General features: G+C 41.4%; 1 protein-coding gene across 5 annotated transcripts in view; it reads right to left on the bottom strand.

Annotated features, from left to right (window-relative positions):
• LOC103133063 (E3 SUMO-protein ligase CBX4) overlaps nucleotides 1-13,634 on the bottom strand; it is an 81,229-nt gene that overhangs the window by 8,368 nt on the left and 59,227 nt on the right. Inside the window, exon 1 of one of the 5 annotated variants that reach the window (XM_007544831.2) lies at nucleotides 2,375-2,451. The exons of the other annotated variants lie outside the window; for them this stretch is intronic. The gene's annotated coding sequence lies outside the window, so the exon portion shown is untranslated. Of the gene's footprint in view, nucleotides 1-2,374; nucleotides 2,452-13,634 lie in introns of those variants that run through there. 5 annotated transcript variants of the gene reach the window in all.

Here is a 13,634-nt window from a genome sequence, read left to right as displayed (position 1 = left end):
GAGATGGTTATTTTAATATGGGTATTAAAGGTAGAAGGAGGTCCATCCGCTTTTAGATACCAACTTATTTTTACCGGACTGTTGGTGGGTGTCTGCTACTTATTCGCAGCGGCTATTGGGAGAGAGACACAGACATACTCAGACCACAGGGCAACTTGGAGACACCAGTAAACCTAACTGGTGTTTTTGGACTGTGAGAGAGAGATGGAATACCCAGAGAGAACCATTGTAGAAGCAGGGAGAACATGCAAACTCCATGTAAAAAGACTCGTTGGATTTGAACTCATGACCTGCTAAGGCAATATTGCTACCAACACTGAGAGTAATGGTCTGACACAAACGAAAAGCTGTGTAAAAAGCAAGAATGCTATAGAGGTTTATGCGTACGCTGTTTTATTGCCTTCTGTCTCTGCCTGGAAATACTTTACATATTAGGTTCTCGGTACCCATTTCACACAGGAAGATAATTAAAGGTGTGAAGCCTCAATTGCTTCTCTAAACAACGATAAGCTTTTGTGTAAATGTGACAGCAGTTCAAAGGTTTATAAAATAGTCATCGCATTAATTCTGAAGGTTTTTGGTCTTGGCTCTTTTTAGATTAGACAATAGCTTTATCCTCCAGGACCAGCTAACCTGGCTGAGTGAAAATGCAGAGTTTTCTATGCAAGTAGAATATTAACTTCTTAAATACTTTCATTTGAAAGTCACTATTAGTAATTAACTTGTGCGCATCAAATACAACAGTAATAGACTAAAGGGTGTTTGAGGCTACAAGTCTTCATTCTTTCACAGTTCTTATTTGTAGAAGCAACTGTTGGATCCAAGATCACAACATGCACAAGTTCGATAAAATACGATCTAAGAACAGACCCTGAAGGCAGCACCAGTCCTTGCTCTGTGGCTGGATGTCAGCTGTGGACAGTGCTATGAATGGTGACTGTATTATTCTTAAATGCACTTATCACCTGCCTTTATTTAGGCCTCTTTATTTAATTGGTTATTCTGAGTTAGGTCACGTCAAAACATTGGATCTGTCAGACATATTTTTATTATTTGAATCCCAAATCGTTTATAGTGTTGTCAGGTTCTTTTCCTATCTGAAAAATAAACTTAATAGTCACAAACGTGGGATCATTCTACATGAGAGTTGAGGACAGGCCCAACCACCGTCAGGGCCATGGTGGGTGTTTGACATTGATTGATTGGAGGCCTTCTCTGTTCTTGGTCTAATCCCAGAAAAACAGAGAAACATGCTCCCATCTGAAGCTCTGCGGTGTGGATAACACGGTGATAATGCGCATAAATCCTCGGTCCGGCCGCAGCCCGGGAGATGCGCATTACAATGAACACATTTCCATATCCTCTATAAGTCAAGGTCACACAAAGACAAAGCATCGCGCATGGTGGTGATTTTCTCCGCGGTTATTAAAGTCAAGCTCCCGCTTTAGTAAAAGTCGATAGAGGTCATCATTGTCTGCGTTTTTTGGGGACCAAAGGACACAAACACGCAACTCAAATAAGCACACAATTGGGATAATTATAGGTCAGAGTCACTTATCTTTAACTGATTTCCACCTTTGACTTTGACTCTCAGAGCTATTCCAGGGTCTTGTTCTGTTGTGCATCTAAAAATGGATGTACGCCATATAAATAGGCTTTGAGCATGAAAACAAATGGAGCTGCCTTGCATTGTTTCATACAGACAAAACCAAATTAAATTCAGCATTGAACGGGTTAAAACGCACACGGCTTCCTGCAGGCTGTAGTTGCTCGGCCTATAGCAGAAAGGCACGACTGTCTTTCCTTATAAGGCAAGGGGCGCAAAGCGGCGGTGAAATATCACCAGAAACGAGCGGCCGCGGTGCAATCCCGCTCGATTATTCGCGCAATAAAACCAGCTCTGAAGGGCGCATTTAGTTTAAAAACACGTGAGACCCGTTCAAGGTATCCCTGCGCTCGTGCGCGGCGGTCGCGGCGCGCGCTCAGAGTGGCTGGTACACATGCGGCGTCTGCTTATTTCAGCTGCGTCACTCCTAAATTGGAGATGAACAGAGGACACATGGGCATTAATTTGGCAAAAAGGGTAAAAGGGTAAACACCGCAGCGCTTCCAGGAACTACGCAGTGTGTAACAGCGGTCAGGTTTCTTCATGGGTTAAACTCCTCCACCCCTCTGATCCCTTCATCTTTATCATAATGGTCTTAAAACCCGCTGTGATCGCATACATCATATTTTAATTTGATATCCCAGCAGAGCCACGACGTCTCGTGAACCCAAACGACTCACGCGGCGAGTTTATACAGGCAGAAATGTGGCACGTGCACTGGGCATAGATGGAATTTGATGTCCACACGTGCTCTCAAGGAGAATTTACCTGAGCGGTGGGCGTGCGACGTGAGCTCGGTCGGTTCTGTGGCTCAGCTCAGAGCCGGTCGGCTCCTCTCCAGCTGAGTCCTGCCACATGTCATCTGTGTGACATCTTTTGCGTCAGATCAAGCAGAACGGGTTTGGATAATTGGGGGGAAAAAACTGATCAATGAATCACTTCAGGTGACGCACAGAGACCAACAAACACGTCTGGTGTCTTTTTAACTAACAGTTGTCTAAATATCAAATAAGAAAATAACGAATCAAACAAATTTTAGGCAGGGGGAAGTGAGAGGTGCAGCTACAAAATCATCAAGTTCTATTTGAATGACATCCAGTTGCTGAATTACTTTACTTCTCACCCTTTAACCATTAGGTTATGATTTGCCTTCAAACTTTAGCCTGCACCTTCTTCTTTAGATGAGCAAATAATGCATCTAAACCCCACGCAATGAAACAGGGTGTGGAGATTAGAATATATTCACCTGTGTTTCACACATCACATCATAAAAGCAAAATAAAAGGTAAAAAGCACCCTAGCAAAAAGCAACGCATAAAAAACAAAACAATCACATCTCTTACGGATGCAGCTAAAAACGCTCTTGGTCAAGAAAATAACTCTACAAAGGTCCATTTTAAATCATCTAATAATTTAACATTCAACATTTGGCTTGAACTTGTTCATCTTGGAGGCTGAAGGAAAGCTTTAACTGCAACAAAAAGCTACCAGGATTTTTATTATTCAGACTTTACAGTAATTACACCTTATATTTATTGTGACTTAATGACAGGAGAAGAAATGAAAATAAAAAACAAAAACACGTAATCTTGAATCAAATCCACGCACAGCCCAGAGAAATATGAAAATCTACATGAGCCGATATTCATGAACTAACGTCAGCGAATCCTGGGCTCTGATTACGCTGCTGCATTGTGTGAGAGGGAGAACATCTGATCATGACATGAACATTTTCTACGCGACAGAAACAAAGCTGTTCCTGCATCTAGATCGCTACAAATCCGATCACATGTGGAGATACATGTTGAAATGATACGTTTTCTCCAAAGGATATCAAATAATGAGTAAAACTAGAGTAGTTCACAGAAATCAGGCAGTTCCTTTATTTATTTTTTTCTTATTCTAATGACTCACATATACACAGACGGAATATATCAAGACCAGAAAGTAAATAATTGCAAACGTCATCAGCAAGACAGTTTTTGTAACACGAGAATGCAAACATACTTTCATTATATTCTGACTGCAATTTCCGGGTCTGTTGCTTGACAAAGTGACAGCCTGAAGTTTCAGTGCATTGCAGTTGTTGCTGTTCGTGACCCGACTTCCCAAACTGTCATCACTCTTTTTTCACTGCCTCAGCTGGGACTCAAAGCAGCTTGTCTTTTACAAAGACAAATCGAGTGAGTCACTGCTGCAGAACACACAGGTTTTTCTTTTCTTTTTTTTTTTCTTTTTTTTTACAGGATTTAAAAAACAGCTCACTGACATTTTTATGATGGCTTCAGTAGCGTAAAGTGGAGGGTGAGACAAAGGAGGCAGCCTTTAAAAGTGTTGTAAAGCCAACACACTGTTCAGACGGCTTAAGAATCGGGAGCAGCCCATGTCATTTGACCTTTCGCTGTGACGCCGTCTTTGAAATGTAAAATGGTTTATAAAAGCGCGATTTACTCAGAAATTTCTAAAAATTTCATTTAAAAAAAAACCTAATCACAATTACATAAATTAAAACAAGTGTTCTGCATGAAAATGACAACATATGTCTTCCTTACAGCACATCATGAACACTTTTTAAGGTTGTTCCTCTTGCAGTTGATCTGCTTTCAGAAATTAAGAGCAACAAGCTCCTATCAGAGAATCTGGTTTCTGCGAATTCTCTCAACGTTTTATAGCTTTTTAAAAACAATCTCTTTATTTCATAGTGGATTAGCTAAATACCTGGAAACCAAATCACTCATATCGTTTCTAAGCAGACTGTGCATCTCAAGAGAAGTGCTTCATTTTAAAAAGTGCTATTCATACCCAGTGCTGCAGACACTATTCTGAGAAATCTATTATGAAAGTTCTTGCTTTGGAGAAAATAAATAAGCGAAAGAGTTTCTACATAACCTTAACCTTTAAAGATAGTTAAAGGTTTCAGTGAGAAAAAACATTTCTGCAAATTTAAGACTATATAATACATCTAGTTTCACAGGAGCAGCAACAACTGAACATGGCATAAAGAAATGTGCAGCTCTACTTCTCCTTCTGTATTTTTATGTTGCGAGGAAGAGCAGAGGTATTATTTAGTTATTTTAGTACAATTTGTTTTTGCTTAGCACATGTTGTGGACCTATGATGGCCCTGATATATTGACAAACAATCTGGTTTGATGTCTGAAAAACTATTAGATAAATTTGTTGTATTGAGAATTTAGAAAAACAATCCAGCTGTTAGTATCGTTATTCAGAGGCGCAAAACTCCACCCAAAGAAATCTTTTAAAACTAAATTTTCATATCCCAATAAACATACTCAAACATTTTTTTTCTCAAGTAGTTTATTGTTCAAAGTTGCTTATAAAGTGTTTAATTAGTTTTAATTGTCACTCACAACTTTCTGTTTCCCTGGGGTATAAATATCCTGTCACACACAGGCTAATTCATGTTGCCACTCTTCAAAATCACAAAAAAGGTATACATATCATTCAAGTATGGCAGACGTGTGTTAAACTTTCTAAGCTGCTGCACAAAAACAGTTAGTCACTACAGTTTGTTCAGGCAGAGCAAAAGTGTTAAAAAAAAGAGGTAAGTGTGACATTTGAGGAAGACATGTTTATCTTCCGGTAACTCTTAAAATCTGACATTGTTCCTTTATGACAGTCTATCGGTTTGTTAAAATGACTAAGTGACGAGTATAATCCCCTCAAAAGACACTGGAATTCATCACAGAAAAAAAAAAAAACAAGGACCAGTGACGTGCACCATAACTTCCTCAAATTTCAAAAAAGCCTTTGTCCTTTAAGCATTGTGTGCTGCTTTCAGTATCCCATGTAAAGAGTCTTGTAGATACTTGCAGTAGCATTATGGTTCAACCTGAAAGGTCCACTAAAGCTTCCTGACTCATGTGAGCACCCCCTGCTTGGTGCCCTGTGTTCACCAGTAATCCGACAGCCACCCATCTGCTTCACCACGACCTCCTCTCAGTTCATCTCTCTTTCAAACATTCATAAAAAAAACGTCATCCACTGGATCCTGTGTCTTAACCTTCACTGACATTAAATTTTCCTGTTAAAATATTTTGCATGGCTATGAATGTCATTAGCACTTGTTTTTTTTATTTGGAGTGGCATCTTTTGCAGTTCCGTTGACTCATCACCACAAAGTATTTTACCGCCGCGTGGTAAAGTCCCAGCGGTTGAGCTTTTTAAATAGACTTGCTTCTGCAGGATGTGAATAAAGTTAGACAAGTTTTGAGATTTTCAGTTTGATCTCTCTGAAGTCACGAATGCTGATAACGCACACGACAATTAACGGGTTTGTGACGGCACCGTCTTGAAGTCTCAAACTGTCTACGGCTGTGAAAAGAGAACAGACTGCATTCTTGACATAAAAGGTGTTTCCAACGTGTGTCTTGGATGTGAAACACATGATTGGTGACACAGAAAAAAGATGCCGTGATCGCTTTTGCTACATCTTTATGGGGAATGTTTGTGAGCTCCCTGGAGGCAAACAGGTGAGTTTATGGCAGGACTAGCAGTCAGACTGCAGAGGTGACAAAGGCTGTTGCAAGCACGACCATTACGAGGTGAAATAAATGCTTTCTTATGCACCCATGTCACATTTTTTATGTCATCTGTCAGAATAAATCCTCCGACGAAGTATGAAGATTGCCTTCAATCGACAACCAGTCAAAGCAAATAATCCTCTTGCATGTTTAGTTTGATCTGTAACCCAATTTTTCTTTATGTTTGAACAAAATGAAGGGAAGATGATTCGTCTGCAGCTGGTGTCTGAGTACATATACCACTACTTTAACTTCCCTTTCACGCACCACACATGTGGTGTAGACTTAGCTTAACCACATGTTGTGAAAAGTGTAACTGCAGACAGGCTACATCTTTCTGACTAGAGTTTGAGTAGCATGACATGTTCTCTGAATAACATTTAACATTTGCGCCACTGTAAAGTGGTAAAACCCTACGAAGTAAAATACAAATTAATTATGTGTTGAAAAGTGAGACTAACCCAATCAATCACTGCATTGCTAATTTAAGCAGATAATTGTGGGGGGAAAACGCGATTGCTGGTGCACACCTGGGCACAATGCTGATCAGAACTTGCAACTTTTACTTGAACAATGCCAGTGTTGTTGTGCTTTGAACACCAGTTTTTTTTTTTATGTGAGCAACAATCGTTTAATTGCAAGCAGGCCGATCTTGCCATTGATCTATTTTAAATGAATTGGTTGTGTGCTGGGTTGTTTTGCTCAAAGCTGCTGGTCTCAAACAACAATTCTCCCAATTTTCTCCTTCTCACAAGAAATAAACATCACATAAATCTTTAATTTATAAATTCTAAGTCGAGCTGAACTTTTCTATCACTTGTATATTTTTTGGGTGGCCAAAATGACCTCAATTTTCTTTGGCCATGTTCGGTAGCGTTCTCGGCTGCCAAATGTTTGCTCTTTTTTTTATTTAACCATTTTTAACATAATTCTCAATTAATATGACCACTGTGAACTTAAGAAGAACTGAAAAGGAACAGTTGCAAAATTTATGTTTTTAGCCCTTTAAGTGTATTTTTTCCAGTTGACATGTTGCAGCAAACAAACTACAGTGAATCTACGTTCCAGCTGCAGTGCAGGAGGTTTCCATCGTTGCATACGAGGATTGACGAAACAGTGCTGAGGTGAACTCACGCATGCACAGATTCATCTTGGTAGAAGTTATCAAAGCCAAATGTAATCTGCAGAGGCGCCTCTGCAGAATGAGATTTTTCAGAGTGTGTTGGCGTGTAACTAATGTGTTTAACCTGCAGAGGTGACAGAGTCAATTCTGCTGGATTCATGGAGTCGCACTTATTGTCTCCTGCTCTGAATGCAACTCAAAAGCTCTGAGCATAAATCTCCTGGCACACAATTAAAGTTTCACGGCGCAGTCCTGATATTGACGTTATTTTTATCAGGCTTGTAATGACGTGGAGGTTAATGGGTGTGTATGACTAACGGGTGAAATGACTCTCCTGGGAGGCTGATTTGCTCAAACGCTCTGAGTAACCTGCCGCTTACGTCAGACTGCGCAGCCTGCTCGTGATGCTGGCTGCCTCGTCTCGTTCGGAGAGAGGGTGGGGAAGATGTGGCCCTACATCCCACTGACTCACACTGAGATGTGCTGTCGATGAGCATCTATTCTGTGTGTGTGTGTGTGCGTGTGTGTGTGTGTGCGCGTCAAAGACAGGTAGCATTGGGGAGCGGGAGCTGCTCCGCACAGTGACTCACAGTTTGGGAATCGGCGTCAGTGGTTTTTGAGTTGATCGTGACGTGGGTCGATCCTCCCTCATACAGGAAACTATTAGAACGTGGTCAAATAAGATGCAATTAAAAGAGTCTATGAAAATCTGGAATTTGATTGAAATAATTTCTGTTTTATTTCCAGACCTCCCACTCCCCATCTCATCGTTTTAAAGTTGAGTCCTTTCGTCTGGCCTTCCATCCTTCCTTGTGTCCTTTCTTCCTTTTTCCTCCACTTCTTGTGTCTTTTTTGTGTCCTTCCTTCCTTGTTTTCTTTCTCGTCTTCCATTCCTTCATTCGTTCCTTGTGCCCTCCCATTCTCTCCTGCATCCTTCTTCATGTCCTGTTTGTTTTTCTCAGTCGTTCCAGGGATCCTCTCTTCTTGCCTCCCTTGTGTCTGACCTTCATCCCTATCCTGTGAGTTCAGTTATTCATGATGCTGTTTGTTCTGTTTTCTAACAGACCTCTGACGTTTTGTCTCCTCACTTCCCTTTCTTCATCATTTTCTTTTCTGTCCTTTGTTCTGTACTTGTATCCTTTCCTTCCCCATTTCCTTTGTGCCTTGTGTCATTTTTTTCCTCACTGTCTCTCTTGTATCTTTCTGTCTTTGTTTGCTTAGCTCCTTCCACCCTGTCCTTCCTTCCTTTTATTTCTGATTAGTTTCTTCCTCCCTTCCTTCCATCTGTGAATGTGTTCTTCCTTCTGTTTTTTTTGTGTTATTTTCCTCTTTTCTTACTTGTCAGACTGCAGGTTTTGCAGGCTACATTTGTAAAGTCTGACCACAGTAAAGAATAAAATCTGTCATAAACTTAAAGTATTTAATATTTATTATCTAAAAATGGGGAATGGACTGAGGAGCCGGGGATTTCGACTCTGGTAAAGTCATCTTCACATGAAAGATGCTTTGACATTTGAATGGGTTACACTTTGCCTGTTCAGCTCACGAGAACAAGACGTCCTCATCAGCTTGGGCTGAAAAACGGCTCGCACACCACGCCGCTTCCCCCCGATGCAGTTCAAGAAAGTAGCATGTCATTTTCGGTTTTTACGTCTGCTGCTCCTGTGATGTCAGCGGTGCCAGTGGAAAGCAGCATAATTATGTATCTGGCAGTGAGCGGTGGAGCCGACATGTGTGTTGTTAGCGGGGAGGCTGGAGGAGAGACAGGAACGGCAGCTGAGAGGGGTGATGTGGAGCCCGGCGGTGGGGCTGACACATGGTTTCATCTCATGAGCCGGTCAACAGGTCAACACGAGGCGGGTGAACCGACCCCGACCAACCCGAGGAGGGACAAAGAGTGAGCGTGGGTAGGACAATGCCACAGGTTTTGTTTTTTTTTGGTGGGGGGGAAAGGTGTTATATAAATAAACAAAACTGACAAGATTTCAATTGAAATGAACTTTTCATATTACAGTTCAGACTTATGACTGTAGGAAACAAACAAATGTTCAGAGTTTGGATGTAGCGCCAGTGAAAACCCTGACTGGAGTCATTGATTGCTTTTCTACTGGACCAATTCCACACTTCACAAAGTTTACCACATGTCGGCTCTTCCTAATGCTAACATTTACTGTGGCTTATAAATGTATTTATAATCCTGGGATGCACTCGTTCACATTAGAACCACAAATGTCAAAGTGTCTTACTGGGGTTTTATGTGACTGACCAAAACAGAGCAGCAGATATTTAAAGCAGTGGATTTGTGTTTAGACTTCTTAACTCAGAAACGTCTAAATAAAAAAAACATTGCCACCTATTTACCCTGGAAATTACTAAATTAGTTCTCAGGTTTCATTCAGCCGTGAGTAATGTTATCCTGGCATATGATGACAAGATGATGATTAAGGGTTTCTTTAAAGAGACAACGGTCCAATTATGAGGATCCTTTTGTCTAAAGATCGAAACAATAAAAGTGGTACCAGCTGCTGATATGCTGGCTAATAACACAAGGATTTACCAAGCAGTACACAGAAACATTTCACCCATTTGAAAATGACTTAATATTTTCTTAATTTAGAACCCATTAAATCAATGGATACCACTTTCTTCATTTTGGAAGCTCTTACGAAAACTGAAACGCCATGAAACCTGAACCACACTTGAAAACCCAAGTTTGATGTACAAAATATATGGCATCAAACGACTTAAAGAGCCAAACACTTTGTTTTTCCTACAACTGTCAAGTCCAATCTTCCTGCCAGAATCCACATCTGGCATCAATGATGAATGCCAATTGTTCATATTGCGTTAATAATAGCTGTTACAGCTGAAATCCCCTGGAGAATATTAAACCATGCAATAAATATGAAAAATACAAATTATAATAATGGCTGTTCTGCTTCCTGCTTATTGATTTCTCTGCATCAGGGAGGAAAATGTTGAATTGTGGCCTGCTTTCTCCTAAAATATTCATTTCTTCTGCTTTGTTTTACAAACTGCCACCTTTAGTTGCTGAATCCGACACACGAGCAGATTTAAGACGAACTGAACTGGAATAAATTTGACTTGAAAGAAGCAGCAGATTTGAACCTAAGTGAATTTTTAATTGCAGCATTTTGTTTCAATTTGATTAACGTCTTTTGGAAAAACTCAAACCGAACATCGTTTTTTTTTTTTTTTGTTGTTTTTTTTGGGTGCGAAAGAAAAGCCTTGCTCGTAAACCAATTTGTTTAGTATTTCTCTGTGCATCCCGGTGCAGCTCTGGCTGAAAGCTTGCCTTGGAGGAACCTTGAAGTTGCCCACATGAGAGGACGCCGATACGAGAGCGACCTCGCCTCTGGCTGCTCCGTGCCCTGCTAAAGCAGCTGGAGGCCAGAGCAGCTTGGAGAAACGGTGGGAAGGAGCCGTGTGAGGCAGGGAAGTGAGGAGTGGGACAGCTACCATCTCCCTCGGCCCTCAGGACGTAGCCGCATCCCAGCAAATCCTTCCAAGGTGACAGCGAGAGGCGGGTTGTTGTTTGCCGGGCCCTGGGCAGAGAGAGGGGAGGCAGGAGCAGATTTTCTCCACTGCAAGCTCGTGTTTACGGCGTGTGTTAGCGTGATCATCTGGTGTAAATGTTAAGAGCGGCCTACAGCCATTCTGATCGTGCTCTGCATGGTGTGATTAGGGCTGAACCATCCGTCTCTCGGGCAGACTCCCGCAGCAACAACGCAGCAGTGGAGGCTGGTAGGAGGAGAGAGAAGGGGCCCTGTTTGGAAGACCGAAGAAAAGGGGGGAGTAATGCTAATTAGCTGGTAGCTTTACAGCATGCTGTTTTCCATCTCATCATCGGCGCGTGTCCGGGGGCTGATTGGAGGAAATGAAATGGTATTTTGGATTGTTTGAGGAGAAAATGATAAAAGTAGCACATGGCTGCGAGCTAGAACATAAATATCAAATACCACCAATTACAAGGTGTTCCACTTGAAGAGGGATAAGTGACACTTGGTGTGAGTGGCAATCTAAAGTGCTGTGTGAGGCCGACAGAAGGAAGATTGTAGTAGTCTGGTCTGGAGAGGGATTTAAAGCGGTACATCATCTTCCAACATGCCCAGATCTGGCAGTCCAAGCTAGCACAGCCTGAGAGTCGACCACAAGATGCTAAAAGGAAATCCGGACGTCGTCATGGGACCGACAGCAGGCTCTGGATGGTGTCGATGTGAAAGCCTATAACTGAACAATCAGAAAGGGACTGAACAATTTGAGCTTCTGTAGGAGGAATAAAAAGAGGAAACCTTTGTTCTCCGAGTGAAACATGAAGGCCAGACTAAAATTTGCCACAGGAAACATATACAAGAACCAGGGCTTCTGGAATAATGTTCAGAGATAGTTTTCATCTACCCGTATTTGTGCTTTGGATAAAAAAAAACATACAAATGATGAAAGTCTATTTCTTTCAAAAGGAAGTTCATTTCTCCCCATGCAGCCTCCGGATAAAGAGTTATACTTTTGGAAAACCTTTGTGAGGTCTGTATTTTCTGACAAACCCGACTCTAATTCAGCAGCTGGGCTGACCCAACCAAGACCAAGGACAGAGCCACGAACTTCGCAAGTTTGGTTGAGGCCAGATGATTTCACATCTTTAATATTTCTTACCTAAGAGTTCTGCTTTGAGTAAAATAATACCGCAACCTAGAGTATATTTTGTACTTTCATAACTTAAGAATTAATTTATTTTTTGCATCGTACTCATATTCTGCTATAAGTATATATGGTTATCTTTATTTAAATAAATGAATTATGTGTACCTATAGGAAGTATTTTGGAGTCACTGTGGTTGGATCAGAAGTCAGATTATCTCCATAAAAATGACGCGACCCAAACAGGAATCAGAACAAACAGGACGTAACATGAACCCTTTAGAAAAGAACATTCAGTTGAATCAAATGAACATTAAATTCAGAACTTTTGATGATTATTTTTTGTACTATATTGCGTCAGAAAATATTGAACGGCAAAGAAAAATAAACTCATCTATGAGAATAAACTATGAAACGTAAGAAGCCACCATCCAGCCAATGTTTGCTGCTTAACGAGAGCATGAATTGGCAAAAGAAAAAAAAAATGTCTTTCACCGTGATATCAGCTCAACAAAATCGGGTGTGATTCATTCCTTTACATCTGGCAAAATGCAACATCAATAATTTATCATTACATCAAAATAAGCATGAGAAAGCAGCGTTATCGACAGCGTTATCGACAGTAGTGTGTTTACCTTGGAGGTCTCAGTGAGGAACTATCACTTCCTCTAATGTGACAGTAAAGTTTTGCTGTAATTAAGGTTCATATAAGTTTTTCTCCCAAGCTAAACCTTGTAGCTTATATAGTTGACTCTAACTGAGCTGTCTAGAATAGTTAATCATGACACGATTCTAGAAGGGTGTTAAGAATATATTTTAAATAAAGGCTAAATCCAATCCCAAAGTTTCTGTGAAGATGTTTTACATTTAACTTTTAGGCTGAAATCACAATAATCTGAAACCTTTAATCAAAAGTCTGCGTGGTTTTAAAGAAGATATTCTCTCCAAGACCATCAGTTCAATCATATGACAATATTACATGACATATTTATGTCATTTTAATGTATTAATGCTTACAAAGAACATTAATACCGATAAAAAAGATATATAGAGCACAGCCAGTTCATTTATGCATCCACTGCCACACAGTCACGTGGCAATGCTTTAAATTCTGAACGCTAAAAGATTTCACCTTTTGTCACATTGTAACAAAAATTAAGAGACCTGATGCTTAACTGACTTCATGTCATCAGTCTGTTTCTGCAGCATGCGGCCGGAGTGTTGTGTCTTATTTCACCGAGCCGCAGCCATTCTCTCCACGATGAATGCGACCGCGGCGTGTTAGTGACTGAGTGTCGTGCTTAGCTGGATGAATGGCACGGGTAGCTCTGCGTTTTATGCCTCATTGCTTCGTAATGAGTCTCCTAGTGTCATTGTCAGGGTGCGCAGGGAAAGGGAGGATCTTTATCTCTGTTTATTCCCGCTCGTAGCCTTTCTCTCCGTGTGGTGCGGTAGCTCGATCGCCCCCTCCCCCCCCTCCCCCCTCGGCCCCCCGCCTCTCTCACCCTGCCAGCCTTTCTTCCCATGCCTCTCCCCCTCGTAACCGCCTCCTCCCCGGCGCTGTTGGAGCGGGGGGATGGGAGACGGAGGAAGGATGGAGGACAGGAGGGAAGGAGAGGGGGAGGAGGAGGTGGTGGTGGTGGTGGTATTCTGCAGGTTGCCACAGCGAGCCAGTCGATGGTGCATCGAGGCACTTGGCTGCTG

The sequence above is a fragment of the Poecilia formosa genome, unplaced genomic scaffold, assembly GCF_000485575.1.
Source record: "Poecilia formosa unplaced genomic scaffold, Poecilia_formosa-5.1.2 Scaffold11, whole genome shotgun sequence".
In the NCBI taxonomy this organism is placed as follows: Eukaryota; Metazoa; Chordata; class Actinopteri; order Cyprinodontiformes; family Poeciliidae; genus Poecilia; species Poecilia formosa.
This window is presented reverse-complemented; position numbering and strand designations above follow the sequence as displayed.